Source organism: Arachis hypogaea, chromosome 9 (genome assembly GCF_003086295.3).
Source record: "Arachis hypogaea cultivar Tifrunner chromosome 9, arahy.Tifrunner.gnm2.J5K5, whole genome shotgun sequence".
Lineage (NCBI taxonomy): Eukaryota > Viridiplantae > Streptophyta > Magnoliopsida > Fabales > Fabaceae > Arachis > Arachis hypogaea.
In genome coordinates this window covers 76,634,715-76,643,490 of record NC_092044.1, presented here as the reverse complement: position 1 = coordinate 76,643,490, position 8,776 = coordinate 76,634,715, and the positions used below count along the sequence as shown (strand labels likewise).

The following is an 8,776-nucleotide window of genomic DNA, read 5'->3' as shown; positions in this document are numbered from 1 at the left end:
CAAACAACTTGGCATTTAGCTTCATGATAGCTCCTAAGTATTGAGCAACTTGCTCTCCAGTCACATCTTCATCCTCTTCAGAGGAAGAATAGTCTTCAGAGCTCATGAATGGCAGAAGGAGATTTAATAGAATCTCTATGGTCCCTATATGAGCCTCAGATTCCTTTGGATCCTTAATAGGAAATTCCTTCTTGCTTGAGGGACGTCCCAGGAGGTCTTCCTCACTAGGATTTTTGTCCTCCTCCTCCCTTGTGCATTCGGCCATATTGATTATATCAATCGCCTTGCACTCTTCTTTTAGATTCTCTTCTGTATTGCTTGGGAGAATACTGGGAGGAGTTTCAATGACTTTCTTACTCAGCTGGCCCACTTGTGCCTCCAAATTTCTGATGGAGGATCTTGTTTCACTCATGAAACTGAAAGTGGCTTTTGACAGATCAGAGACTAGATTGGCTAAATTAGAAGTGTTTTGTTCAGAATTCTCTGTCTGTTGCTGAGAAGATGATGGAAAAGGCTTGCTATTGCTCAGCCTATTGCGTCCACCATTGTTAAAGCCTTGTTGAGGCTTTTGTTGATCCTTCCATGAGAAATTTGGATGATTTCTCCATGATGAGTTATAGGTGTTTCTATAAGGTTCACCCATGTAATTAACCTCTGCCATGGTAGGGTTCTCAGGATCATAAGCTTCTTCAGAAGCTGCCTCCTTAGTACTATTGGATGCATGTTGCCATCCATTCAGACTTTGAGAGATCATGTTGACTTGCTGAGTCAACACTTTGTTCTGAGCCAATATGGCATTCAGAGCATCAATTTCAAGAACTTCTTTCTTCTGAGGTATCCCATTATTCACGGAATTCCTCTCAGAAGTGTACATGAATTGGTTGTTTGCAACCATGTCAATGAGTTCTTGAGCCTCTTCAGGCGTTTTCTTTAGGTGAATAGATCCACCTGCAGAATGGTCCAATGACATTTTCGAAAATTCAGATAGGCTATAATAGAATATATCTAATATGGTCCATTCTGAAAACATGTCAGATGGACATCTTTTGGTCAACTGCTTGTATCTTTCCCAAGCTTCATAGAGGGATTCACCATCTTTTTGTTTGAAGGTTTGAACATCCACTCTTAGCCTGCTCAGCTTTTGAGGAGGAAAGAATTTATCTAAGAAGGTAGTGACCAGCTTATCCCAGGAGTCCAGGCTGTCCTTGGGTTGTGAATCCAACCATATTCTAGCTCTGTCTCTTACAGCAAAAGGGAAAAGCATGAGTCTGTAGACTTCAGGATCAACTCCATTCGTCTTTACAGTTGATGTGCGGAAAACGATCCGACACAAAACTCACCGGCAAGTGCACCGGGTCGCATCAAGTAATAAAAACTCACGGGAGTGAGGTCGATCCCACATGGATTGAAGGATTGAACAATTTTAGTTTAGTGGTTGATTTAGTCAAGCGAATCAAGATTTGGTTGAGTGATTTGTGATTTGCAGAATTTAAATTGCATTGAAAGTAAAGGGAATGTGTAAATTGCATGAAATTAAAGAGAGCAAGAATTAAATTGCTGAATCTTAAAGAACAAGTAATATAAATTGCAGAAACTTAGAATGCAAGAAATGTAAATTGCGGAATCTTAAAGTGCAAGAAATGTAAATGACTTGAAACGTAAAGGGAATTGGGAATTGGATTTCCAGCAATTAAATAAGGCAAAGTAAATTGCATCAAACAGAAGAGTAAAAGGGGATTGGGATTGAATCGGATCTGAAGCAGCAGAGTAAATGAACATGAAAAGCAATAAACAGAGAATTGGAAATTGGAAATTCAGATCTCAGGACCCAAGAGACTAGATAACCGAGTCTAGATCTCAATGCCTTCCCAGATCCAACCAGAACAATTGCAAGGGAAATGTAAATTTGCAAAGAAAGTAGATGAAGAGCAATTAACAGAAATTTAAACTCAATTATGCAGTAAAGAAACAGAGAGATCCCAGGATGAGATTGAAACAGAATTTCTTCAATTCTCCAACCCAAGATCCAAGACAATAGTAATTGAAATTGAAAGCAATAAAACTAAGAGGAAGAGAATGGAATTCTCCTTCCCCGAAACTAAGACTCAATACCAAAAGCTCTCCGAAAACTACTAAGCAAAACTAAAGGGAAAACTAAAAAGAAGAGCTCCCCGATAACTTGAATTCTATCCTATTTATACACTTTCTTCAAATGATCTTCAAGCCTTGAGTTGGGCCTTTGCTCTTGGTGGAATTGGGTTGAGAGAGGCCTTGGTTGATTGCTCTTGGAATTTGGAGAGGAACCGAAGTGAACCAAGTGAACCGGGTTTGAATGTTGCCAAAAGTTTGAGTAAAAGTTTGAGGCAAACTTTAACTCCAACTTTTCATATCAGCTTCCTCAATTTGCTGATACCAACGTTGGTGCAAAAGTTAGGGGTCTAACTTTTGCTCCAACGTTGGCCTCCTCATATGCACTTATGGCGCCAACGTTAGCCCAAAAGTTAGAGGCTAACGTTGGCGCAAACTTTTGCTCCTCCCTATGTGTTTTTCATGCGCCAACGTTAGCCCAAAAGTTAGAGGCTAACGTTGGCGCAAACTTTTGGTGCCCAGGGAGTGTTTTTCATGCGCCAACGTTAGCCTAAAAGTTAGGGGCTAACGTTGGCGCAAACTTTTGGTGCCCCAGGGAGTGTTTTGCATGTGCCAACGTTAGCCCAAAAGTTAGGGGCTACCGTTGGGGCAAACTTTTCACCCAAAAGTTTGTGCAAAAGTTTGAGGCTTACTTTTGGTCCAGCTTTTTGCTTCCTGGTTCATTTTCACTTATTCCAAAAGTTTGAGCTAAAGTTTGAGGCAAACTTTTGCTCAAACTTTTTGTCCTCTCTTCCTCTTAGCCATTCCTTCTTACTTCAACCTTTCTCCAAGCTTTCTTCACCTATCATTAATCAACCAAACATATCAAAGCTATGCTCAAAATCATGAGATATTCATTCTTTCACAATATGTAACAAATATAGCATAAAACCTCATGAAATTGCATTAATTCATCTATGGTTGATTCAATCAAAGGAATCATGAAAATCTACCCAAATTGGCTTGCTTAGAGCTCAAGAAAGTACATAATTCAAGTGAAAACATAAGAAAAAGACTAGTGAAACTAGGCTAAGATGACTTGTCATCACAACACCAAACTTAAAGCTTGCTTGTCCCCAAGCAAGAAATGAATTATGCTCAGAGGTTCTTTCAATTAAGATGGATTGAAGAACACTTGTAAAGTACAGTGAGTGAAGTGATTAAGTAACAGTGGGGTGAACTCTAAATTATATGCTCATGCAAGGGCTTCAGTGCTCACTAGTCCTTACATATTGGGAGTCGTAGGTCTTAGGATTTTCATCCGAATGGTATCATAGAGATCTCTTTATATGTAATCACCTTGAAGCAGCTTATAGTTTCTGTGCTTTGGCCTCGACTCTAAGTGTCATGTCTCAAAGCGGCTCTTTAAATAAGTTTTCAATCAATACTCCTAAACCAGTTGGTTTTAAGGTATTAGGTGTTAAAGCACCCCTAAGGATTTACTTGCTCAAGCCTCTTTCCTTGACACACTTCAACCACAAGCATTTACTAGGATAGCAACTCTTTGAGTTTTTGTTTCTTTCTTTCTTTTTCTGCCTAGTAATTGATGCTCAGAGCCTTGGGCCATGTTCTTTTTGTTTTTGTATTTTCTTTACTTTTCTTTTTGTTTTGTTTGCTGCTTCTCGGATCAATTGATTTTTGAGAATCTCCACAATACTTCTTTGAACTTCATATCCTGCCTATGAGCTCCCATGCAAGTTTTCACAAGCATGCAACCTCAATACATAATCATACAACTAGAACCACCACTTCTCCTAATCTTTTGCTTACCTCAAAATTGTTTAATTCCTCAATCCTTCGTTTCAAAGAACTTTCATGTGATGCATTCTTGAAAATTGAGTGCAAACAAGTTTTGAAGATAAGAATGTTGTGAATAATCAAGCATCTTGCTTATTGAATTATAAAGAAAGACTATGCTATGCAGGCAGGCAGGGGTATATAAAGAAAACTATACTATGCATACAGGCAGGACAAATAAGGATACAATCCAACTTTCAATTACAGCAATATTTGACGTAAAACAATCACTTAACAATACAACCTGTTGGAGTTCACTTGCTTTCCTTCTTCTCATCATCATCAATGCTGACTTTCATGTTCATCTTTCACCTCTTTGGTTGATGATGCTAAAAATCTCCAAAAGTTTGTATGATATTCTGCAGTGATATTGGAAGTTGCTTGTTCCCCAAGCACTTAGAAACAGTAGTTAGTCTGCATGATTTATTTGTGGGCTTTTTGAACTTACTTTGGTGTAGGAACACCAAACTTAGTACCTTGCCAAAGGTTTTCATTAACCATGTGTGAAATTCTTTTTTTTCTTTCTCAAAAGTAATAAGGCTGAAAACTAGAAAACAGCAAAATAGTTAACTAATTCATCCAGTATGCTTGAAGCCCATATTATGCATAAGGTGAGAATGTGTGTTATAATGGAATTTTGGTGGAACACCAAACTTAGAATTCTTCATTCTCCCTTAGATTGTTTTGGTGTGCAACACCAAACTTAGCTTCTTGCAATCTAGATAAAACTAGTTAACCTTTTTATTGAAATAGATATGAAAAGAAAACTACCTCAGGTTGGGTTGCCTCCCAACAAGCGCTCTTTTATTGTCACTAGCTTGACATTCTCTGTGATTGCTCAGCTCAGATTCTGAGCATCCTTCACCTTGTCCCATTGTTTTTCCAAGTGAGGCTTTGCTTTGTGCTGCTCATCCCGGATGAGTGATTCTTTTTTGTTAGCCCTCTCCTCACTTGTTTCTGTGAGGTTCTTGGCTAATTGTCTCATTTGCCTCTCAATTCTTCCGAGTGAGTCCTCATGGTTCTTGCTTATCATCTCTTGATGTTTTATCATTCTCTCTACTAGGATTTCCAGATTAGTGATCCTCTGAGAGTCTTGTGAAATTGGTTGGTTGTGGGGTATTAGGGGTTGGAAGGGTGGGTAGTGTGGTGGTATGCAGTGATTGTTGTTGGTATGGTGAATTTTTTGCAGGTTTGGGAAATTGGGGTTGTTGTAATTGAAGTCCCTTTGTTCCTGATATTGAGATTCCCTCATTCTTAGATAAGAATGTGGCTTCCATGGTGGAAATTGTGCCTTCACTGTGGTAGAATAGAGAAAATCAATTTGTCTAGCTATTGACTCCAATTGTTGCTGAGTTTGCTGATGTAGCTGTTTGCTTTGATTCATTGCTGCCTTCATTCCTTCAAGATTCATTATCTCCTTTTTTGAAGTTACATTTTGTGGGGTCTCAAATGAGTGTTGGTTATTGGCTCTCTTGTCATTTAGCTCTGCAGTTCCTTGGCCAGCTGCTGTTGCTTTGAGAAGGTCATCTGAGACGTAATCCACCACTCTTCTTGTTTCTGGGGTTAATCCTTCATAGAACGCTTGGAAACCCACTTTGTCATTTGCTTTCTTATATCTTTCCCATGCTTTGAACAATGGTTCTTCCTTGATATTTTGTTGGGATGAGGGGAATTTGGCCAAAAATTTGGTAACCAAATCGTCCCAACTAGTAATACTTCCCTGGGGAAAGGTTTCGAACCATTGTGCAGCTTCATCCCTTAGTGAGAAGGGAAATAACAAGAGCTTACAGGTGTCATGATTTACACCATCGGGGTTGACAGCACCACAAGTCCTTAGAAAAATGGATATATGCTGTTCAGGATCTTCCACTGGGTTTCCGCCGAAGGAACAATTTTTCTTGATTAATGTGATGAGTTGCGGCTTCATGTTGTGGTGTTCTTCTTTCTCAGAAACTCCTTCTTCAATGATATCCTTCCCTCTGGCTGCTCTTCTTTTCTGTGACATATAAATCAATCACAAGGAATACACAGTGGTATTTTTGAGAATAGAGTGTAGTTAATTGAGACAAAACCTCAAACAGTTAGCGTGTTAATAGAGGCAAACCATCAAACAGTTGGTGGGTTAGTCAAAAATAAAGAAAAAGTGCTTGATCTAAACTACCACTTCACTTAATCATTGTCAATCTAATCAATCCCCGGCAACGGCGCCAAAAACTTGATGTGCGGAAAATGATCCGACACAAAACTCACCGGCAAGTGCACCGGGTCGCATCAAGTAATAAAAACTCACGGGAGTGAGGTCGATCCCACAAGGATTGAAGGATTGAACAATTTTAGTTTAGTGGTTGATTTAGTCAAGCGAATCAAGATTTGGTTGAGTGATTTGTGATTTGCAGAATTTAAATTGCATTGAAAGTAAAGGGAATGTGTAAATTGCATGAAATTAAAGAGAGCAAGAATTAAATTGCTGAATCTTAAAGAACAAGTAATATAAATTGCAGAAACTTAGAATGCAAGAAATGTAAATTGCGGAATCTTAAAGTGCAAGAAATGTAAAGGGAATTGGGAATTGGATTTGCAGCAATTAAATAAGGCAAAGTAAATTGCATCAAACCGAAGAGTAAAAGGGGATTGGGATTGAATCGGATCTGAAGCAGCAGAGTAAATGAACATGAAAAGCAATAAACAGAGAATTGGAAATTGGAAATTCAGATCTCAGGACCCAAGAGACTAGATAACCGAGTCTAGATCTCAATGCCTTCCCAGATCCAACCAGAACAATTGCAAGGGAAATGTAAATTTGCAAAGAAAGTAGATGAAGAGCAATTAACAGAAATTTAAACTCAATTATGCAGTAAAGAAATAGAGAGATCCCAGGATGAGATTGAAACAGAATTTCTTCAATTCTCCAACCCAAGATCCAAGACAATAGTAATTGAAATTGAAAGCAATAAAACTAAGAGGAAGAGAATGGAATTCTCCTTCCCCGAAACTAAGACTCAATACCAAAAGCTCTCCGAAAACTACTAAGCAAAACTAAAGGGAAAACTAAAAAGAAGAGCTCCCCGATAACTTGAATTCTATCCTATTTATACACTTTCTTCAAATGATCTTCAAGCCTTGAGTTGGGCCTTTGCTCTTGGTGGAATTGGGTTGAGAGAGGCCTTGGTTGATTGCTCTTGGAATTTGGAGAGGAACCGAAGTGAACCAAGTGAACCGGGTTTGAATGTTGCCAAAAGTTTGAGTAAAAGTTTGAGGCAAACTTTTACTCCAACTTTTCATATCAGCTTCCTCAATTTGCTGATACCAACGTTGGTGCAAAAGTTAGGGGTCTAACTTTTGCTCCAATGTTGGCCTCCTCATATGCACTTATGGCGCCAACGTTAGCCCAAAAGTTAGAGGCTAACGTTGGCGCAAACGTTTGCTCCTCCCTATGTGTTTTTCATGCGCCAACGTTAGCCCAAAAGTTAGAGGCTAACGTTGGCGCAAACTTTTGGTGCCCAGGGAGTGATTTTCATGCACCAACGTTAGCCTAAAAGTTAGGGACTAACGTTGGCGCAAACTTTTGGTGCCCCAGGGAGTGTTTTGCATGTGCCAACGTTAGCCCAAAAGTTAGGGGCTACCGTTGGGGCAAACTTTTCACCCAAAAGTTTGTGCAAAAGTTTGAGGCTTACTTTTGGTCCAGCTTTTTGCTTCCTGGTTCATTTTCACTTATTCCAAAAGTTTGAGCTAAAGTTTGAGGCAAACTTTTGCTCAAACTTTTTGTCATCTCTTCCTCTTAGCCATTCCTTCTTGCTTCAACCTTTCTCCAAGCTTTCTTCACCTATCATTAATCAACCAAACATATCAAAGCTATGCTCAAAATCATGAGATATTCATTCTTTCACAATATGTAACAAATATAGCATAAAACCTCATGAAATTGCATTAATTCATCTATGGTTGATTCAATCAAAGGAATCATGAAAATCTACCAAAATTGGCTTGCTTAAAGCTCAAGAAAGTACATAATTCAAGTGAAAACATAAGAAAAAGACTAGTGAAACTAGGCTAAGATGACTTGTCATCACAACACCAAACTTAAAGCTTGCTTGTCCCCAAGCAAGAAATGAATTATGCTCAGAGGTTCTTTCAATTAAGATGGATTGAAGAACACTTGTAAAGTACAGTGAGTGAAGTGATTAAGTAACAGTGGGGTGAACTCTAAATTATATGCTCATGCAAGGGCTTCAGTGCTCACTAGTCCTTACATATTGGGAGTCGTAGGTCTTAGGATTTTCATCCGAATGGTATCATAGAGATCTCTTTATATGTAATCACCTTGAAGCAGCTTATAGTTTCTGTGCTTTGGCCTCGACTCTAAGTGTCATGTCTCAAAGCGGCTCTTTAAATAAGTTTTCAATCAATACTCCTAAACCAGTTGGTTTTAAAGTATTAGGTGTTAAAGCACCCCTAAGGATTTACTTGCTCAAGCCTCTTTCCTTGACACACTTCAACCACAAGCATTTACTAGGATAGCAACTCTTTGAGTTTTTGTTTCTTTCTTTCTTTTTCTGCCTAGTAATTGATGCTCAGAGCCTTGGGCCATGTTCTTTTTGTTTTTGTATTTTCTTTACTTTTCTTTTTATTTTGTTTGCTGCTTCTCGGATCAATTGATTTTTGAGAATCTCCACAATACTTCTTTGAACTTCATATCCTGCCTATGAGCTCCCATGCAAGTTTTCACAAGCATGCAACCTCAATACATAATCATACAACTAGAACCACCACTTCTCCTAATCTTTTGCTTACCTCAAAATTGTTTAATTCCTCAATCCTTCGTTTCAAAGAACTTTCATGTGATGCATTCTTG

General features: G+C 38.7%; 1 non-coding gene across 1 annotated transcript; it reads left to right on the top strand.

Moving 5' to 3' along the window:
* Positions 1–1,028: 1,028 nt before the first annotated feature.
* On the top strand, positions 1,029–1,132 carry LOC112713180 (small nucleolar RNA R71). The gene has a single exon (XR_003158155.1). It is a non-coding gene; the product is annotated as a small nucleolar RNA R71 (small nucleolar RNA).
* The last annotated feature ends 7,644 nt before the right edge of the window (positions 1,133–8,776 follow it).